Source organism: Elephantulus edwardii, unplaced genomic scaffold (assembly GCF_000299155.1).
Source record: "Elephantulus edwardii isolate Elephantulus edwardi_28Jun2011 unplaced genomic scaffold, EleEdw1.0 scaffold00059, whole genome shotgun sequence".
Lineage (NCBI taxonomy): Eukaryota > Metazoa > Chordata > Mammalia > Macroscelidea > Macroscelididae > Elephantulus > Elephantulus edwardii.
The window spans coordinates 11614290-11637392 of record NW_006399809.1 but is presented as its reverse complement, the minus strand read 5'-3'; the positions used below and the strand labels follow the sequence as shown (position 1 = coordinate 11637392).

The window sequence follows — 23103 nt, the reverse complement described above, 5'->3', positions numbered from 1 at the left end:
TACATATAAAGACATCAAGGCTCAGAGAGGTTAGTCATTTTACCCTAAATTGAATAGCTATAATTCTTAGGAATTTAGGTCTGTTCAACTCCACTGTTCTTTCCCACCATCCTTCTCTGCTCCTCTATCCCAGTTGGATAGTTTACTTTCCCAGCAGGGAAAAAATTTTCCAGACACCAATGAGATTATAAATTGGAACATAAGGAAGAGTGCTCATCAGGCAGATTCTGGATTGCGGTCTTTTCCATGATGGGCAATTCTGATGCTATTTGCTGAAGTTAATAAGTGTGCAAATCCTGAAAGCTCTGACTCCTTTGACCAGATTCAGAATTCTGGGACTTCTCTCTTTCCTTAGCCATCATGCCTAAGCAATTTAACGCCTGAAGGAGACAGTGAGAGGTCACACTGCAGGGACCTTGTCTAGCCTATGAGTCCATGAGAGAACTCTGACAGAGGGCTGAACCACTGAACCTTGCTCAGCTATTACACTTCACACTTGCTTTCTCTCCTCTCTCTGATGTTAATGGCTAATTTTTTCACCTTTAGCCATGTGTCTGTCACAGCAGCTTGTTAATGGCTTTGGGTGTCTTGTGTGTAGTGTTTCCCTGTGCAACTCCTTGGAGACTGTGCCAGCCTTTCTTCTTGGTCAGGAATTGCTTACAACTTGTAAATCAGCATATTTGTTGCAGTAAACACTTAATGAAGAATTTCCAATCAGCCTGAGCACCTGTGTTAGATGAGAACCACAAGCAGGACACTTTCCAAGGCAGAAACAGAGACTAGCTCACAGGCGAGTCTCACTGGTCAGATGTCATCCTGCACAGCAAGGCCACTTAGTATTTGGAGTGTCAGGGAAGGGAACTTTGTCCAAAAGTGAATAAGAATGGCATGCTGTTCAGACTTTGCCCCACTGGTCTTGGGGACTCTACCCTGAAGTCTCAAGTGTCAGTTTGCTTGGAAATGGAAACTCTTCTGTTCTAACTTTGGAGTTGTCCTTGATACATTTTCTTTCTGTTTTTGAGAAGATGGATGGCTATACACAAGATTGCTATAGTTCTTGGCCAGCATGGGACTGATGATGAAAGCTACTGATGAAATGAAGCCTGAACTCCTTCAGGCCACCCTGGAAAAATAGAAGCTGGTTGCACACAAGGTTCAGTTTTTACAAGTGACTGTCTTGGTTTCCTTAGTCTATGTATAGGTTTCACATGAGTATGATCAAGTGTTCTGAGATTCTCATGTTTCTCAATGTTATCCCAATTTGTTCTGATCCACACATTCAAATGCCTTTGTATGGTCAACAAACAATGTCTATTTTTAGACATTCTTCTTTAGCCAAAATCCATCTGACATGAGCAATGATATCCATAGTACCAAAGTCTCTTCTAAATCCAACTTGTATTTCTGACAGTTCTTTGCCTCTTTTGGATAATATTCAGCAATATTTTGCTTCATGTAATATTAATGATACTGTTTGACAATTTTCATATTCTGTTAGATCACCTTTCTTGGGAATGGGATTAAATATGGACTTGTTCCAGACAGTTGACCATGTAGTTGTCCTCCAGATTTCTTGGCACAACTTGGTGAGCACAGCCAAGGCCGCATGTTTGTTAAAATATATCAGTTGATATACCATCAATTCCTGGGGCCTTCTTTTTTGCCAATGGCTTCAGAGCAGATTGAACTTATTCCTTTATCACCATGGGTTCTTGATCATACACAACCTCCTGAAATAGTTCTTTATTAGCTAATTCTTTTTTGGTACAGTGACTCCATGTATAACTTTCATCATTTTTAAAAAAAATTTATTTTATATTAGTTTGCTTACAAAATCCATATACATTGTGGATTTTTTTCTAAATAATTTTTTTATTTTATACTGGTTTACTTACAAAGTCCATATAATCTATTTTCACATCAGATCTTTCCCATATCCTTTACCCACTCCTCCCTCTACCCATCATATTGTGCGACCCTATGATTACTCCACCCACTCTTACCCTTCAATCCTCATTCCTCTGCTCCCACCCTCCCCTCTAGTTACCTTTCTATTTCTACAATAATAGTCTTATACAGTATTTGTCCTTATAGGACTGAGTTAGTTCACTTAGCATAATGCTCTTCAATCCCTCCCAAGCTAGGTAGAGATTTTAAAAATCATTGCTCCTGCATGCTGTGTAGTATTCTATCATGTGAATGTACCATAATTTCTCAATCTGTCTGATCGTGGTTGGACGTTTGGGTTGTTTGCATTTTCTTGCGATGGTGAATAATGATGCTATGAACTTTGGTGTACAAGTCTCTGTGCCTCAGTTCTCATTTTCTTGAGGTATATTCCAAGCAATGGAATAGCTGGATCAAATGGAGTTTGTATGTTCAGCTTTTTGAGGAAAGGTCAAACTGCCTTCAACAGTGGTTGTAGTATTTTATAATCCCATCAACAGTGTATAAGAGTTTCCATTTCTCCACATCCTCTCTAACATTTATTACTTGCTGTCCTGTTAAATTTTGCCACTGCTACTGGGGTTGAGATGGTATCTCAGTGTGGTTTTGATTTTCATCTCTCTTATTGCCAGTGATTTTGACCATTTTTTCATGTATCTGTTGGCCATCCCACTGACTTCCTCTGAGAAAATTCTTTTCATGTCTTTTTACCATTTTGTAATTATGTTATCAGTCTTTTTCTTCTTGGGGCCCTGTAGGATTCTGTAAACTTTTGATGAGACCATTGTCTGAAATGGTATTGCCAAATGTGGTAGGTTTGGGGTTTTTTTTCTCCCAGTCAGTAGGTTTCCTTTTCATTCTGTTGGAAAATATTTTTGAAAAGTTCATATACATTGTCTTTCACACTATTCTTCATTCGCATTTTGTTTCATATAATCATTCCCATACATTATGTTTTATAAAAATGAATCACTGTTGGACTATGTCTGTCGTTACCCTGTCTTTTTAGGTCCCCACCAGATCTTTCCATTTCCTTTACCTCCCTCCCTCAACCCACCAAATTGTGCAACCCTTTGATTTCACCCCTACCCATCCTAACCCTTCTCCTCCCACCCCTTCCTCCCATGGGTATACTTCCATTTTCTTTTGATGCTTCTTTGGTCTGATAGCATCTTGTTTTGCTTATAGTATCTGTAAGTATTGCAACTCAAGCCTTGAATTTGTTCCTCAGTTCCCTCAGCTTGAGAAATTCCAAGTGAGTTCTTACTTTTTGTTTTTCTGACTCCAGTTCTTTGCACTTATAATATGTTGCTTTGTCCTCATGAGCTACCTTTTGAAATCTTTTGTTCAACTTTTTAATTTTGTCATTCTTTCCCTTTGCTTTGGTTTCTCTGTATTCTAGTACAATACTATCCTATTTTAAAAATACATTGGTACATTATTTTAATACATCTATTTTTTTCATCCTCCATTGTCTTTGTAATGACCTTTTGCTTTGTTCATGGATGATATTCTTGATGTCATCCACAGCTCATCTGATCTTCAATCATTAGTTGTCAATGCCTCAAAACTATTCTTGAAATGGTTTTTAAATTCAGGTGGAATAGACTTAGTTAGGGTTGTATTTGGTTCTTGTGGATTTATTTTCTTTTTTTTTTAGCTTCCATTTTAACTTGCACATGAGTAGTTGAAACCTATACCCAGACCAAGAACTGTTGCCCTAACAGAGCAAGGGAACAATACATAGTTCAAAACCAAGAAAGGAGTATGTCAGGGATGTTTCCTTTTCTTCTATATTTTCAATCTAAAGCTTAAACAGGTTTGAGAGGCTGAATTTTATGAAGAAGAATGTGGTGACATCAAGAACAGAGGAAAATTTGTCAATAATTTGCTTCATGCATATGACACAACTTTGCTCACTGAATATAAGAAGGGCTTGAAGCACTTGTCGTGGAATGACCACAGCTTTCATATGGATTACATATCAACATCAAAAAGCCAAAACTCCTCACCACTAGACCAACAAGGGACATCATGACCGAAGGAGAAAATACTGAAGTTGCTAAATATTTCATCTTACTTAGATTCACAATTAAACATCCTTGGCATCACCAGTCTGGAAATCAAAAGACAAGTCAAACTGAGAAAATTTGTTGTCAATGACTTCTCCAGAGTGATAAAGAGCACTGATGTCAGTTTAAAGGCAAAGGTGATCTTGATCCAAGCCATGGTCTATTAAATTGTTTTCTATGCATCTGAAAGCTGGACAGTCACTAAGAATGACTCAAGAAGAATTGATGCCTTTGAGTTGTGGAGCTGGAGAAGAGTATTGAATGTCTTAACAAAAGAATAAACTCTGTCCTGGAGGAAGTGAAACCAGAGTGCTCCTTGCAGGCAATGATGCTGAAACTCAATCTCAGTTACTTTGGGCATGTTGTAAGAAGGGGCCAGTCCCTAAAGAAGGATGTCACACTTAGAAAAGCAGAGGGTCAGTGCCTTAAAAGAAGAAGACCCTCCTCGAGATAGATTGACACAGTGACTGTGGCAATGGATTCAAGTGTGTTGAAGATGGTGAGATTGGCTCAGGATAGGGCCAGGGCTTCATTTACAGGGGTCACTATGAGTCATAGTCAACTCGACAACAAATAACAATAACCTCTTACTTCTCTATGATGGCCCAAGCAAAAAACACCAAATGGGTAGCTTAAAAAACTAGAGATTTATTCCTTCCTCTTTCTAGAGGCTATAAGTTTGGATTCAGGACGAAGGCAGGTCTAAGCACTCTCTGTTAGTCTTTTGCTGTTGTAAGTTGCTATCCAGTTAAGCTCTATTTCATGAGACTTCGATGCAGAATGACATTGCAAGTTATTTTTCCACGTTTTAGAATCCAGACCTTAGCATTATTAGCCCCAACAATTCAAAAGACCCACTGTCATTAAGTGGATTACAACTCATGGGAACACTTTATCAAGTTTACAAAGCTGTAAAGCGAAAGGGACCAGACATCTTCCTCCTTCGAAGCAGCTGGCAGATTTGAACCACCAGTTCACACTCTAGCATGTAAGCCACTACATCACCAGAGCTCCTGGGGTCAACAATTGAAGATCTTCAGGATTGTTCTGAGCTGCCTGGTGATACAATAAAAGGCAGATGATGTGACTGCCTGCCAGAGATTCTAAGGAAGTCATTTCAGTATTGAGTGAGCAATCTAATTCCACAAACGTTTACTGAAGCACCACTGTGGGAACAGAAAGATGACGTAGTCCAGCTGATTTGTTTGCAGTTGCTTGGCTGGTTTGTGCTAACATTCAATTGTGAAATGACATAAATCCCACCATGTAGAATTGGACTAAATTATTGCATGTTGTAGTCCTAAAATCATGCCACAATGAGATCTTGCTTCACTTTATATCTACTGAAACAGTCATTTAGGAAAAAAAAATAACATTGTGCTGCTGAAAAAAGCCTCAGAGAGCAAAGTCTGTCCAAAGACGCCCTGGTCCTCAACTACCCTACTGAGAAGACCTCTCCTCAGCCCTTTGGAGGTCACAGCCACTGAAGACAGAGGATCTTGCTGATTTTCAATAGAATCTCTGCTTCAGAACAGTTGCAAAGAGCTCATCCAAAAGGGATCGAGTTATGTTTTCCTTTTAGATGCTTAAAATTCACAGCCAGTCCATAAAACCCCTGCTTGCCAGCTGCAAGGTAGACAAATCATGCCTTTCCACTGATGTGTCATTTGATAGCTTTTGTGTGTGTGTGGTGTGGTATGGAGTCAGAACCAACCCATAACTGACCCTCCAGCAGGTTTCAGAGGCAGTAAGTCACATGAGAGTCTCCTCCTCCCATGGAGCAGCTAGTGGATTTGAGCCACGTGTCTTTCGGATTCCAGCACAGCTTTTTACCACAAGGCTATCAGAGTTCCTTAATTTAAGATCCATAAATGCTTATAATTATGTGCCACCAAGTTGCCTTTGACTCTTAGTGACCCTGTGCACTATTGCTGTGAACGGTATCTTATCCTGCACAACTGCCCCCGCTACCCAGTCACTGTGTCAATCCATATCATCCAGGATCTCCCTCTCCTGCATTGCCCCCATCCTTCCAAGCATGTTGTTTCCCAAGGACTGGTCCCTCCTGGCAACATGTCCAAAGTATGTGAGACAAAATCCTTGCCTCTAGAGAGCAACTTGGTTTCACTATCTCTAGGACAGAATTGCTTTTTCTCTTGGCGAGTCACGGTTTGTTCAATACTTTGCTCCAGCACCACAACTCAAAGATATCAACTCTCCTTCTGTCATCCTTCATGACTGTCCAGCTTTCTGACAGATAGCAAGTAATTGTGAAGATCATGGCCTAGATCATACACACCTTAGTCTCTAGATTGACATCATTGCTCTTTAGCACTTTGGAGAGGATCCTGATAGCAGACTGCCCCAGTGTAATTTGTCTTTTGATTTTCTGACTTCTGGTGCAAAGAATGTTGATTGTGGAGCCTAGCAAGTTGAAATTGTTAATAACTTTAATCTCTTTTCCATCCATCATGGTGCTGCCATTGACCCAGTGGTGAGAATCTTTGTCTTTTTGACGTTGACCTGCAATCCACATTGAGGACTACAGTCCTAGACCTTTTGCAGCAAATGCTTCAGGTCCTCCTTAAGCAAGCTTATTCATCTGCATAACCCAAGCAGTTGATGAGTCTTCCTCCAATCTTGATGCCACATTCCTCCTCATAAAGACCAGCTTCCTGAATTATCTGTTTCACATATATATTGAAAAGATATGGAGACTGGATACATCCCTGACATACTCCTTTTTAAAAAAAAAAGCAAAAAAAACCCATACAGTGTTGCCTTGCTGTGATCTGAGAATAACCTCTTGGTCCAAGTATAGATTTCACATGACCACAATCAAGTGCTTTGGGATTCCCACTCTTCTCAACATTAGCCCCAATTTGTTGTGATCCACACAGTCAAATACCTTTCCACAGTCAATGAAACATGGATAGATATTCTTCTAGTACTCTCTGCTTTAAGTCAAGATCAATCTAACATTGACTATGATGTCCCTACTGCCACCACCTTTTCTAAGCCCAGCCTGTGCTTCTGGTAGTTCTCTGTTGATGTACTGTTCCAGACATTTTTTTTATAATTTTCAGAAAGATTATGCTTTGTGCAATATTAATGACATTGTTTGATAATTCTCATGCTGTCAGATAACCTTTTTTTTGGGGGGGGGGAATAAATATGGATCTCTTCCAGTCAGTTGGCTGGGTAGTTGTCCTCCAGATTTCTTTCACAAATGGTGAGCACATCCAGTGCAGCATCTGTTTACTGAAGTGTGTCAATTAATATTCCATCAATTCCTGGGGCCTTCTTTTTTGCAAATTACCTGAGAGCAGCTTGAACTTCCTCCTTCATCACCATTGCCTCTTGGTCATATGTTGTTTCATGAAATCCTTGTGTATAATCCAACTCTTTTTAATACAGTATGCCTCTGTGTACTCCTTCTATTTTATTTTGATGATTCCTGGATCATTCAACATTCTTCCCATAGCATCTTTAAGTATTGCAACTCAAGGCTTGAATTCGTTCTTCAGTTCCTTCTGCTGTATTTTGGCATACATGAGGTTCTGTAAGTCCAACTTGACTCAATGGCAGCGGCTTCATTACAAAAAAGTGGCCATCCAACCTTAGAGAACACTAACTTCAACTCTCTTACTTCACAGACAGAATACTTAGGCTACAGAGTTTATGGCAATGTAACATGGTAATGTCTAAATTAAATTAGAATATAAGCCTGTTTGTTCTCAGGCCTAGGCTGACCAGTAGCTTGCCTTTCAGCCCTCTGCTTCTGAGTCAGCACATTTGCTCTGAGTAGACATGATGAGGAAAGTGCATGTTACCACAGCTCTTACTCATAGCATGCCACCCATTAAAAAATCACTCTTAAGAGCCCTGTGCCATCAACGTCACAGGGAACTTTAGATAAAGTGCATTATCTATTACCCTGCATCTTATTCTCCATCTTGGAAAATCAGGAGAAATATTTGGTCACAACTTACCACCTCAAGACATTTATGTCTCAATGGAAAAATTTTTGCCTTCCATAGAAGAGACCTGAGTTTGATTGTTGGTCAATGTACAGTCTTCACCCATCTGTCAGTTGAGGCTTGTGTGTTGTAATGCTGCTAACCAGTGGGGCTTCCAAACTAAGACTGGCTAAGAAGAAATACCTAGAAGTCTACTTTATAGATAATATATTTCTTTTTTCAAGAACAGAAACTGATAATGAATTGTGACATTGTAATTTTGTACTAAAGTAAAGTTGCTTTGGTTTTTCTTTGTCAAGGAGGAAGAGAATCTGTTTAAAGATTACCTTGTTTTCCTTATAAAAATCTAAAACGCAAAAGCATCAGCTCTTGTGTTACTTAGGACTTTTAGTAAGAAAATGAAATAATTTGGCCAATAATGCCATACGTTCTCTCTAAACCTAATGTCTGGTCCCAGAAAGGTTGAAGTCAATCAGAAAGCATGAAAACATTCATATTCTAGTTCCTCAAAAGGTTGATAGGGCTCTCTCTCCCATCTGCCCAAGATGCTGAAGGGAAAGAAGGTCAAGAAGCAGGAGGCCAAGAAGGTGGTGAATCCCCTGTTTGAGAAAAGGCCCAAAAACTTTGGCATCGGGCAGGACATCCAACCCAAAAGGGACCTTACCCGCTTCGTCAAATGGCCCCGCTACATCCGGCTGCAGCGGCAGAGGGCAGTCCTCTACAAACCTCTCAAGGTGCCACCCACCATTAACCAGTTCACCCAGGCCTTGGACCGCAAGACAGCTACTCAGCTGCTGAAGCTGGCCCGACCAGAGACCAAGAAGGAGAAGAAGCAGAGGCTGCTGGCCCAGGCTGAGAAGAAGGCTATTGGCAAAGGAGACACCCCCACCAAGAGAGCCCCCGTCCTCCGTGCAGGGGTGAATACGATCATCACCCTGGTGGAGAACAAGAAAACCCAATAGGTGGTGATGGCACACGACGTGGACCTCATAGAGCTGGTGGTCTTCCTGCCAGCCTTGTGTCGGAAGATGGGTATTCCCTACTGCATTTTTAAGGGCAAGGCCAGGCTGGGCCGCCTCGTCCACCAGAAGACCTGCACCACTGTTGCCTTCATGCAGGTGAACCCGGAAGACAAAGGTGCTCTGGTGAAGCTGGTAGAAGCCACCAGAACCAATTAGAATGACAGATATGATGAGACCTGCTGCCACTGGGGAGGCAGCGTCCTGAGGCCCAAGTCAATGGCCTGCATGCCAAGTTAGAGAAGGCCAAGGCCAAAGAACTGGCCACTAAACTGGGCTGATGTACACACCAATTCTTCTGTACATAAGAATAAACTTATCCCACCATCTGCTAAAAAGAAAAAAAAAAAGGCTGTAGGGTGAGAAGATTGCTCAGGTCTGAGCACAAAGACTGGTTTCAGATGTGTGGTTCTCATTATTTGGACTTTCCATGCAGGGGATAGGGGCTTGGGCCACAAGAATACAAAAAACAAAATAGTGCTTTGGAACTAACAGGCCAACTAACTCGTGTTAGAATAATAGGTAAAGAGGAGAAAGAGTTCAAATTAATAAAAGAGATTTTTAAGAAAAGGCTTTCAGCTGGCTTAAGGGATTCCTTGAAAAGCCTGCACAGAAAAGAAAAATTGGGGTCAAACAGGGGCCCCGAGACAGCCAGGTGTTCTTGTAGGAATACAAAGTCATGAAACTCTTGCATTACTAATATTCACTGGAAATAAAAGTAAGATGTAGAAAGTAAAAGAATATCCAGTGAACAAAACAGCAGTCCTTAGAAGAGCAGAGATACTCCCCAAAATGGCAGACGAATCAGAAAATGAACTCATTCCCAAGGAAGACAACAAAGAAATCAGAAAACTGCATTCAGAGGTAGGAAATCTGAAGCCAAAAATGAGATATAATTTTTCAAATCCACAGAGGAAGTGCTGCTCCATTATTGGGCAGGAAGGAAATGATTAACTGACCACCATCTTTCCACTGGACCAGCACTACGGGATGCTCAGTTAGTCGGTGGACTTAACTGAAAATGGCCTATCCCTTAAAGCGGTACAGAGCTTTAGATGTTTCAAAATGCTTTCATGTCTTTAACCTAAGCTCCCTCCCAAGTCAATGGAAAGATTTAGAGGAAGGTAGGTACAATGGAGGAGAAGGCGGCAGTAGCAGGGTGGATGCCTATCCTTTCCTAAGCACACAGATGCAGACTATGGCTTGCAAGGTGGGAAGATATGTGATCCAAGCCACCAAGAGAGTGGCCAAGATATCTATCTGCCAGGTGGGAAGCACAATACCTTGGTGGGACAATGAAATCATGTGAGGGAAAAGCCTTTCAATGGCCAGTAAAGGCCAGAAAACTCCTGGTAAGGCAAAGATACTGTTAAACTCATTTGCAAATACTTCGATGTAAACAGAGAACTGAGTATTATTTATTTGATCATTTCTTTATTCATTCAACAAATAGTTATTGAGGACATGGTTCAAATCCACCAGCTGCTCTGAGGGAAATAGATGGGCAATCTCCTTCTGTGCGATTAACCACCACCTCCACCCTTGAAAACATGCACAGGGTCAGCTGTGGGTCAGTTCCTACTCAACAGTACATAACAACAACAACAACTATTTGCATTAGGGAGTACTGGTGATCTAGTGGTAAGAAGCTGTTACAACCCCAAAGGTATGCTGTTCGAATCTACCAGCCGCTCTGTGTGAGAAGGATGAGCAGTCTCCTCCAATGCTGTTAGCAGTCTCAGAAAACCCACCAGAGGGTCCACTATGGGTCACTTCCAACTTGATGATACACAGCAACAACAACTATGTGCAAGGCATTGTCCTAAATGCAGTGACAACCAACCTAAAATTTATGGCTATTAAGTTTATTTTGGTTTACAGTGACTCCATAGGATAGAGCAGAATGCCCAATAGGCATGCTAAGTGATAAATCCTTATGGAAGTAAGCTGCAACATCTTTCTCCTCCAGAACAACTGGTGGGTTCAAACTATCAACCTTCTGGATAACAAGTGAGCACTTCAACCACTTCACCTCCAGGATTCCAGCTTACTCACTATTTGGCCAGCTGATCCTGGGACACAGTCTGCTGGAATCTCCAGCCTGTCGCCTGCTTACAGATTTTGGACTTGCCCATCCCCACAACTGCACCTCTTTCTCTCTGTTTGCATTTTTATTTTTTAAACTAGTTCTCTCCCTCTCTCCCTCTCTCTAATCTAAGACACATTCACACAGCAGACTTGATAAATTTGATCAGAATTCATACCTGAAATCTAGACTTTGAAATTTTCCAGTCATTTCATAATCCCAAACCCATTGCAATTGATTAGATTCTGATTCCTAGAAAGCCCACAGGATGAAACAGAACAGCCCCATAGGGTTTCTCTGGATGTGAATTTTTATAAAATTAGACTGCTTTACCTTTCTCTTGGAGATGGGTGGATTCAAATCAAACAATTAACCATTGTGCATCCAGTGCTTCAAAGCATGCTGTTGTTGATTTCCTCCCAGTCGAGCACAATTCATAGCTACCATGTGAACAAAAGGCCTGAAGCCCCTCTACCACTATCAATATTTATCAAAGTTCATAGAGTTTCTGGAGGCATGTTATTTAGGAAGTGGATGCCACTCCAACTTTAAACCATAGTCCTCAATAAATGGTGGAATACCATGTGGGCTCTTACCCAGGGATGTGCATGTAGAAAAACCACATCAATAGTGGTATTATAACAAATAGCAAAGACTGAGTCTGTCAAAATATGAGGCTGAGTCAGTTCACTCAGCATAATGCTCTCCAATCTCTCCCAAGTTATGTAGTTTGTTTTTGTTTTTGTTTTTTTAAATCGTTGCTCCTGAGTGCTATATAGTATTTCATCAAGTGAATGTACCACAGTTTCTCAATCCATTCATTTGTAGTTGGACATTTGGGCAGTTTCCATGTTCCATTATTGTAAAATTAGAAGGATAACTAATAAAACGTGTATAGGAGTCCAAGGTGGGGAGGGGAGGGAGCAGAAGGGTGAGAATGGGTAGGGGGGACATCACAGGGTTACACAATTTGGTGAGTGGACACAGGGGTAAAGGAAATGTAAAAGATTCAGTGCGGAATGGAAAAGATGGGGTAATGATGGGAATAGTCCAGAGGTGATTCATTTTATAAAATACAACATATGGCAATAATTGTATGAAACATAATGTCAATGAAGGAAAGTGTGAAACACAAAACCACCCACCTCACTATGTACACGAATAAAACACTATATGAATAATGATATGAATACTAATAAAAAGATAAAGCCTGCACCAACCCAAGTGGGGCAAAACCACGCATGTGGCCCTCTGCACTGTCATCACACAGTTCATCTAACAGCACTGGTCAACAGGTGGTCAGAAGTCTGGAAGGGGAAAAGACTGGGATGCAGATGGGTTAGGTACCTTGCCTCAAGATTACAGCTCGTGACTGCATTGCTCTATATTATACAGTTACTTCAGAATGCAATTTTATTGGCATCAAATAGGATGAAGCGGAAGGCAAACACACTAATATGTAGATTCTTGTTTTTTGGTTGTTATGTGCCTTTGAGTCGAAATAGACTCAGATCTTACCCTACAGTAGATTTTCAGAGGCTGTAAATCACACAGAAGGAGACTATAGAAGGCAATAGGTAAAATATTAGACGCTTTGATTTAAGGAGAGAGATAAAACAAGATGACCAGTTGAATTTGAATTTTACATAAACAATAATTTTTTTTCAGCTCATGTATGTCCCTAGTGTCTTTTCTTTGCTCTGGGAAGTGTCAAGTGTGTGTCCAGGGTGTCCTCCCTGCCACACACTCCTTTAAAGCCCATCCCTTAAACACCCATCCCTTCTGGAAAAAGTGATTTTGGGAGCTGCCTCTATGTCTTTAAACTGTGGCATTGAAGAAGAGTGCTGAATATCTCATGGATTGGCTGAAAGAACAAACAGGTGTACACTTTGGACACATAGCTAAGTGAGCCTATTCCTTTAAAAGGGACATCATGTTTAGAAAGACGGAGGGTCAGTGAAGGAGAGGAAGACCCTTAATGAGATGGATTGACATGGTGACTTCAACAATGGACTCTAGTATGTCAGAGATGAGGAGGGTGGCACAGGATAGGGCAGGTCTTCTGTTGGCTGTTCATAAGGTTATTGAGTCAAACTCTACTTGATGGCACCTAACAACAACAGCAACAACATCTATGCACATAACCTCGGGCTTGCCGCCTTTTTAAAGGGTCATTTTATTTCAAAACAGACAAACCGACATGCACAGAAGCAAGTATAGCCATGAAACCACCAGTTGCCATGTGCAGGACTCTTGAATTGTGCTTCCATCTTCACTGTAACACTTCGAGGTTAGCTAAGACTATCTTCATTTTACAATTCATGAGCCTGAGAACCAAACAGATGAACTGCTAGGAGCTGAAATTTAAGCTCTGACAGACACATGACTTTCTTTAATCTACTCTCTCTTCATTATATTACATAATAAAAGTGTTCCTTTGCCCGAAATTGGTCCTGAACTTCTTCTACAGTATTCCTTAACAACTTGAAGCAATGAGATGTTCACCAGAGTCAGATACCCTGAAGTGGAGGAAATAATGCTGGGGCCCAGGGGGCCTGTTAAAACTTGACAAGCAATGCAAAGGTGTCCAAATGACAAATGCTGTTGTGCTCCAGGCACCAGGATTTCCCTTTGGGGAATAATCTAATGAAATAAAATTTCCACCTTCCCAGACTGGGTCATGGCAGTTAACCTGACATCTCCCTGTGGAGATCTGTCCTCCCACAGGCCCAAAGGGCCTGACATCCCATGGGCTGCTGATCTCAGGCCTTGACTTTTTTCCCAGCTGCACCAGGTCTCAGCAGAGCATCCAGCAGCCTCAGAAAATTATATACTTGTGTGAACTGTGGACATTTCTGAGGGAGCAATGCAAGGAAGCAATTCCTTGGGTGTGTATGTTGGAGGGGAGAGAGGGGAGAAGGACAGAGATCTTCTTCTATCATTTGTTTTCTTCAATAATCAAAAGCAAAGGGTGATGTCTACTTGAATCTATGACTCTATTTAATCTCTTGATGATCTATCTCGCTTCTTGAAATTGCCGCAGCAGAGAGAATTTGCTTTAATTTCCCCTCCAGCACTCAAGGAATGGAGTGAAGAGAGGGGAGAGAGATCAAGAGAATATATTTAAAGTCAGACTCATCACAGGGCAAATCTTTCCACCCCCACAAGCCTGCCCAGCACTCTCTCTAAAAGCCTTTTTGCATGAGCAATCCATACAAACTCAATTTGGAACTCTCAATAGGATGGTCACATGGAACCAATGGAAAGATTGGTAAAAAAGAAATATATGGATCATCTTCAGGAGAACTTTGATTGACAACATTACTCTCAGAGCCAAGGGTTGAGGCTGGGAGTTAAAGTGGACTTAGCTGATCCAAAGGTTTTCTAGCTACACCTGAGAACAGTAGGTACATTTTGGAAGAGCAAGGTAAAATTATCACCAGACCAGAGACAAGAAAGAAATTGTGACAATGGGCAAGGTATCAGATACTGAGGAGCAGGATGTGAGGAAGAAGTAACTGGTAGAAAAGAATCTCTCATCTAGTCCACCCTGATGAGCTCAGTAGTGTATTTCATTGAAAAATATTTCATGCTGTTGTGTTGATATGCATTTCTGTTTTAGTAAATTTCTTGTCACAGAGTGTCAGAGTGCTTCTTCTGCACTGAGTTTTGCATACATGTTGTTGTTGTTAGGTGTTGTTGAGTTAGCTGTGACTAAGAGTGGTCCTATCAATGACAGATCTGAACCTTGTGCTGTTCTGTACCATCCTCATCATTACTGATACATCTGAGTCCGTTGCTGCAGTCACTGTGTCAATCCAGCTGGTTGAGAGTCTTCCTCTCCTTCTCTGAGCCTTGGCAAGTCAATGAAGGGTTGCTATGAGTCAGCCTCGAATGAACAGTCTTAGAGATGCTGTTTGTGGAGTCTTGGACAGGGCAAATAGTTGATATAATCAACTGCTAACCAGTGGTTTTGGAGCTCAAGGCCACCAACCTCAAGAAGCTCCTTAGAAGAAGGGTCTGATAATCTACTTCTGAACTATCAACTATTGAGAGCAATATGGAGCGAAGGTCTAAGGCCACAGATGGGGGTGTCACTAGTCAGACCCACTCAAAGGCACCTGATTTGTGACTGTTTAAATTGTCACCATCAGCCTTAACAATTTGATGGACTGTCATTTTTGCAGTAAAACCCCAGAGTATACAAGTTGACCATGTGATGCAGACTTCCACACAAAAGCACCAGTTGTTGTTGTTGGGTACCACTGAGTCTACTTAGACTTCCAGGAACCCTTTTGTTCTTGCATACCATAGAGTCAAAACCAACCCATAGCTGACCCTCTGGTGGGTTTTCAGAGGCAGTTAATCACACAGGAGGAGATTTCCCATCCTTCTTCCATGGAGCAGCTGGTGGCCTGGAACTGTGTGCCTTCAGGATTGCGGTGCAGCTTCTTGCCACTGGGCCACCAGAGCTCTCTTCCTCGGAACCCTAAGAACAGCGATTCAGAACGTCGCCCTATCCTGCACTGTCCTTGTCATCTCCACCATGCTCTAGCCTTTATTAGAGTTATTGTCAAACCCTGTTGAGTATTTTCCTTTCTTTCTCTGATCCTCTACTTTGAACAGCATGATGTATTTTCCCAAGGACCAGCCCCACTTGGCAACATGGCCAAAGCATTTAAGACAAAACGTCCCCATCTTTGTGTCTAAGGAGCACTCTGTTTGAACTTCCTCCAAGATAGATACAGTCATGGAGGGAACATGACACTCAAACACCTCATTGATGACACATCCAAAAAAAAAAGAGAAAAATAATAAATATAGTAGTAGCAAAGTTCAAGATTTTGTTACAAATATGTAGGAATAGCACATTAAACATGACACTTGAGGGGGATTTGAAATTCAATTATGGAAGTGGGTTTCTGGAGGGCTGCAGCTGGTGGGTTATTTTCAAATAGTGGGAGAGGGTTAAAAATTAGATAGGATTTTGTCATACTGGATGTGAAAGTCTATCACTCAGAATCCACATGGTAAGCTGAGGGGGTCATCAGATGTTCCAAATGGTGTTATATGGGTGTGTTATGCACTCCAACACAATTCATTCTAGTTGATATGGTAGTGTACATGCACTTAATGTTTAACTTGGATGACACCACATATAAGCAAACACTGTTTTCTGCTCAAGTTGTTCCTTAATATGTCAATCGAACGGGAACAAATTTGCAATATCTAGTCAAGCATTGCAACAGAACTGACTAAACAGTTAAAACAGGCGATGGCCACGGTGCTTGATACTTAACATCATCTTTGTGTGTCTCTATCTACATGCGTATAGTAAATACGTGTGTGTGTGTATATGTGTGTTAATATATATATATGTGTATGTATATGTGTATATATATTTTTGTATGTATATATTTATATATATATATTTTGTGTGTACATATAAATATATTTTTGTGTGTGTGTAAACTACAGAACAGTACCATTGATTTCCCATGCAAGCAAGATTCTACTGAAGATTATCCAAAAACGACTGAAACAGTACATCAGCAGAGAACTGCCAGAAGTCCAGGCTGGGTTTAGAAGGGGTTGTGGTGCTAGGGATATTGTAGCTGATGTTAGATGGATCTTAGCTGAAAGCAGAGAATACCAGAAGAATGTCTGTGTTTCATTGATTATGCAAAGGCATTTGACTGTGTGGATCATAACAAACTGTGGCTGACTCTGAGAAGAATGGGTATCCCAGAACATTTAATAGTGTTAATGTGAAACCTATACTTGGACCAAGAGGCAGTTGTCAGAACAGAGCAGGGAAACACTGCATGGTTCAAAATTGGGAAAGTTGCATGCCAGGGTTATGTCCTATCTCCATACCTTTTCAACCTGTATTCAGAGCAGATTATCTGAGAGGTTGGGCTCTATGAGGTGAAGCGTGGTGTTAGGATTGGTGGACGATCTATCAACAATCTGCGTTATGCAGATGACACAACCCTGCTCGCTGAAACTGAGGAGGACCTCATGCACTTACTGCAGAGGGTCAAGGACTGCAGCCTTCAATGTGGACTGAGGCTCAATGTCCAGAAGACAAAAATTCTCACCACTGGACCAATCGGTAGCATCAGGATGGATGGTGAAGAGATTGAGATTGTTCTCAGCTTCAGTTTGCTTGGCTCCACAGTCAACACTCTTGGCACCAGAAGCCAGGAAAAAAAAACATATTGCGATGGGAAGGTCTGCTGTTAGGGACCTCTCCAAAGTACTGAAGAGCAACGGTGTCTCTCTGGAGACTAAGGTCCGCCTGATACAGGCCACGGTTTTTGCAATCACTTGTTATGCATCAGAGAGTTGGACAATGACTAGGGAGGATAGAAGGAGAATTGACACCTTTGAGCTGTGGTGCTGGAGAAGAGTATTGACTATACCATAGACTGATAGAACAAACAGGTTTGTCCTAGAGATGATGAAATCAGGCTGCTCTTTGGAGGCAAGGATTCTGAAGCTCCATCTGATGTATTTTGTACATGTTTCAAGGAGGTACCAGTCCTTGGAGAGGGACATCATGCTTGGGAGTGTGGAGGGATAGTAGTACAAGAAATGAAGACCCTGGATGAGATGGATTTACTTAGTGGCTGGGGTAATGGGGATGAGGTGTCAGAGACGAAGAGGTTGGCACAGGATAGAGCAAGGTTCAGAGCTGTCATACATAGGGTCACTATGAGTCGCAAGTGACTCAACAACAGTTAACAACAATGGCATATGTATGTTTGTTGTTATGTGCTGGTGAGTCAGCACCCACTCACAGCTGTCCCTGCAGGTTTTCAGAGACTGAAAATCTCGTGGAAGGAGGTTGCCCCATCTTTCTCCCATGGAGTAGCTGGTAGATTCAAACCATTTGCCTTTCAGGTGGCAGCATAATTCCATATATGCATATGTGTGTGTCTGTGTGTGTGGTTTTAATGTGCCATTGAGTTGACCACAACCCATAGCAACTTTATGCACATTAGCTCTAAACCCTGCCCTATCTTGAGCAAATCTCATGTTTTTGATACACATACACCATTACCCCAGTAACTGTACCAAACCACCTTATCTTGGGGTCTTCCTTTTCTACTCTGACTCTCCACACTTCCAAGTATGATATCCTTCTCCAAGGACTGGCCCCTCTTGGCAATATATACATATATGATAAAAAGCTGTGCTACAATCCCAAAGGCAGGCAGTTCACATCCACAATCTGCTCCACAGGAGAATGGGAAATCTCCTCCCATGAAATTAACTGCTTCCAAATATCCACTAGTGGGTCAACTATGGGTCGGTTCCAACTCGACGGCACACAACAAGGACAATATATACACACATGTATGTCTACAGATTATATTTATATATTTATATATTTATATAGTGCAACCATTGCCAATATCTAGCATCAAAACTTTCCCATTACCCTTTACAGAAAGAATCCTAAGCAACAATGCTTTCCCTTCCACCCAGAGTAAGCACTATGAAACTTTGGTCTCATCTTTGTATACAAATGTATGCTTTGTATACATTTTCCCCTATCCATAAAACGTCTGACCTGATGAGGGATAAAATTTTGACAGATTATTTAAAAAATAGGAAGCAATTGTTTTTCAAAATGCTTTTCCTATTACACTAGCACTTGGATATTCCTACCTATGTTCTTCTATATGGCACAATGGAGGATGATCAGCCCACAGTGTGCTCTGAGCACCCATAATTTTACCTACTTATTTTTCTCGAAACTATCTTGCTTTTTTTGTTCAGGTTGATGGTATTTGCCATCATATACTGCACCATCTGCAAAAAGAACTAGTTAATGACTTGAACTCACAACTTATTGCCATCAAGTCAGGACTGACTCCTCTGCTGGGTTTCTGAGTCTCTAAATCACATGGAAGGGGCTTGCCCATGTTTCCTCACAGAGCTATAGCTGGATTTGAACACTAGATTTGAGAGTTTCAGACTTTAGAATAGCAGTGAAACTCTCTACAGAGTATGCCTTCCATATAATCTGAAAATTGGTAGCTTTTCTTCAGCAAGTTGTCTTCTACCCTGTAACTGCGAGGAAGCTGCCTGTGATGGGGTGACTTCGACTGCATTCATCCTTCCCCCACGAAGAATCTGGGAGGCACCTAGTGCGGTGGAGCACGTTGGCTCCATAAGACCAGCACTGCGTGGCTGTCCTGCCCATCTTGAACTTGCTGGTCCTGTTCACTTTGGTTCTAGCAATGAATGTGGGACCCAGTGAGATAGCAGAAGAAGAGGAGGACCTGGCTTGAGCTTTGGCCAAATGGGAGCAGGGGGTTCCCCTGCAAAGACTGATCCAGATGTACCCTAGACAGGGATCTGAGCCACAGAGCAAGTCAGGTACAGCCTATGGAGGTGTGGATCTTTGCTAGGCCTGGTGGCCCGGCCGGGGAAGGAGGGCTAGCAAGAATCATGTTTGAAGCAGGACAGTTCCCAGGCAGAGGGCAGAGCAGCCCCCTTACTGGTGATGTGTAACCATATTTAACTAGTGACCTCCTACCATTACAGCCTGGGTATGGTATCGTGGCTACGCTGTTTCCCTGGCAGAGGCCTGAGGCCACAGCAAGCTCAGAGTTTCAGTCAAGATTTTCTAGGACCTGGATATGATTCCAGTGCAGGAAGTAAAACGACAGTGCTTCTTACAGGCAAGAACAGAGAAACTTAGTCTCATATACTTTGGGTATGTTGTCAGGAGGGGCCAACTCCTAAAAAAAAAAAAAGCATTATTCTGGGAAAGGTGGAGGGTCAGAGAAAGAGAAGACTCTCATCAAGATGCATTGACAGTGACTGCAACAATGGACTTGAATGCTTCAGAGATTATGAGGATGGAAGAGAAGAAAGCGAGGATAAGGTCCATTGTTCATAGTGTCATATCACTAAGAGTCTTAGTCGACTAGATGGCACCTAACAACAAAAACATGGGACCAAAAGTTTGCATTTTAAGCTTACTGGCTCCACATTTCCAATGGAAGGTTCCAGAAATCTTTATGCTTAGCAAACACTCCATCCCTCAGCACTCATCCTATCCCTGAAGATTCCTATGTCTAGACAGACTTGCCAAACTTTGATCTAAGCCAGGAACTTCCCAAAATATTGTTTAGCATCAGAACTACTTTACAAAAGTACCTTTTGTAAGATAGAGTGAGAGAAAGAGACCCACATCCCCACCCTCTTTCTCCTTGAGATGAAGACTCTTGAGTTACAGAAGAGATTCTGAAAAGCACTCATTAGTCCAGTGTCCCATCTTAGGGATGAGCAAGCAGAGGTCTGGAGAGATTAGAGCGACTTGCCAGTCATCACCTCATAGTAAGGAGAGGGTCACTTTGTGAGGCAAAGTCACTTGGCATTTGCCTTTTAGGTTAAAGCCAGGAATGCTTTTAGAGAGTTAGAAAATCACATAGTGGAGATGGAAAAGTTTAGCTCTGAGGTGGCCCAGAAACTGAGCTCAGGGTCTGAACCATCCTGTCCACCCTCACTAAACCTCAGCAGTGTTGTAACAAGACGGTTACATTGGTGTGCAGGGCAGAGTGTGTCAGAACAAAATCTACATGCAGCTTTAAGCACTGGGGGCCTTCTAACACTGGGGGCCTTCTCTGAGTGAGAAAAGCATCAATTCTGTGTTAAAGTAATGAATGAATGCACAGGGCCCCTCATGAAGGTGCTTGACTTTAAAGTGGAACTACCCAATTCCTTTCACTTTGTGGAGATTTGGATTAAGTGTGAAGAAAAGGGAGGGTGTGCTTCCATTTTCCAAGCCATTTCACTCCCAGGGACAAGTCACCCGCTTGACTTGTGTGGACTTGCTAGCCCCATGGAGACCGTATTTGTTAACTAAACTCTCTTCAGTCCTCTTCGCAGGCACCAGGCCCACGGCTATAGGTGGATCAAGGTTAAATGGTTGAGGATTACTCTGTTTTTCTCAGCTAAAGATGGTGTCCCAATGAGCAGGGATCAAGGATCTGGGAGAATGGAAGGGAACCCAAAGGAAGCGGTCACATTCTTGTCCCTTCCATCAAAATTCATTTCCCCCTTGTCTCTCAATTAACAAAATCTGAGCTACTGAAACGTGCACAGGAATGAAAGAGAAAGGGAGGAGAGAGAGTGAGCGAGTGAGAGAGCAAGAGAGATCAAGAGTGTGAGAGCATGTGTGTGCGTGCACGCATGCGAGCACACGAGAGAGAGAGAGACAGAGAAGAGAGTCAGAAAAGGACAAAGAGATGGCGTAGGGGGCATGCGCAGAGAATAAGAAACGAAAATGAGAGAAAGAGATGTAATTTTCCATGTCATGAAGGATTACAAAAGGGCATGAAATGGGTGATAGGTCATTTGGTGTTTAATGTTGATCTCTTTAGTCTCCGGGATAAAACCTCATCTTTTAATTGATTTCTGCTCATAGTATGTCAGAGTAGAACTGGCCTCCAGGCAGTTTTCACGGAGTAATTTTTTGGAAGTTGATTTCTAAGCCTTTCTTCCATAGTGCCTTTAGGTGGACTCAACCTTCTAAACTTTGGGTAAGAAGTAGAGCCCTTGTTACTTCAGAGATAACAAATATGCATTTGGAATAGAAAACCCCTCATTGACCTTCCTACCCTTATGTCCCAACCTGCCTCCTCCACCTGTAATACCTCTTCACATGAACTGGCCAAGAGCATCTGGGGCCTTGGGTGGTGATTCCCTGGGAACTGCTAGTCTCCTGAGTCTGCTTCACTCTTTGGAGCAAATATGTGGGCTTTTCAAGGAAGGAGAGGACAGAGCCAGTTGACAGCTGACTTCACATCCTCTGATTTAAGTTCTGACTTTAGTGGTTGTATTTCAAGGTTGATTGTGTGTCACAAAGAGTTTTTCCAATCATGCCTGCCCTGGACCTCTCTCTCAGGGAAAGGATTAAAGAGGAGTGACATGGCTAAAAAGAGTTTGAGGAGTAAGAAGGTTTCAGTCTAGCAGAAGCCCATATACTGCTCCCATCTCCCCAAAAAACTACCCAAGGAGACCAGAGAAGATGATAAACGTTTTTCAAAACCATCAACAAAGAAAGACAGAGGGAATCAACTTCACATTTTTTGTTCTTACAAAACCAAGGGAAACTCACCTAACTTTAAAATAATAATGTTGTTGTGTACCATAGAGTCAGAATCAACCCAAGGCTGACCCTCCAGAGGGTTTTCAGAGGCAGTTAATCATATGAGAAGAGATTGCCCAGTCTGGTGGATTGCAGAAGGTGGATCCGAACACTGTGCCTTTCGGATTGCAGTGCAGTTTCTTACCACTGGACCACCAGAGCTTCCTAATCTTTACCTAATGGAATATAAAAAATAAAATAGAACCTCTTGTTATTGAGTTGGTTCTAATAACAAGACAGTGCACAACTGTCCTATTAGGCTCCCAAGGCTGTGTTCTTTACAAAACACATCCTTCCCCGACAGAGTGGCTGGTGAGTGTGAGTCGCCAGCTTTTCAGTTAGCAGGTGAGTAGTTTATCCATTATCTCATAAAGGCTCCTAACCTAATGGAACAATCACACAAGCAAAACTCCAGGTTGATTCCAACTGGTGACAAACCTACAGGACAGAGTGCACCTGCCCTAGTAGGGCCTTCAGGGCTGTGGTCATTGCAGAAATAGACTATGGACTGTCTTATGGGCTTGATCCATTGGCTTTTCAGTCAGAAGTGAAGCCCTGAATGACTGTCCCACGAAGGCCCAAATTAACTGAGAAAAGCCAGGTCGATACCAGCCGAAGGAGTCTGTGGGTGGCACAACTGGCTATGTTGTTGTTGTTGTTGTTATGTGCCGTCGAGTCGTTTCCGACTCATAGCGACTCTATGCACAACAGCCCTAAACCCTGCTCTATCCTGCTCCAACCACACCGTCACTGACACACCCATCCCGATTACCCCAGTCACCAAACCAATCCATCTCATAGAGGGTCTTCCCCTCCTGCGTTGTCCCTC

At 42.1% G+C, this 23103-nt stretch overlaps 1 pseudogene; it reads left to right on the top strand.

Moving 5' to 3' along the window:
• The first annotated feature begins 8544 nt into the window (after positions 1–8544).
• On the top strand, positions 8545–9299 carry LOC102875112 (annotated as a pseudogene).
• The last annotated feature ends 13804 nt before the right edge of the window (positions 9300–23103 follow it).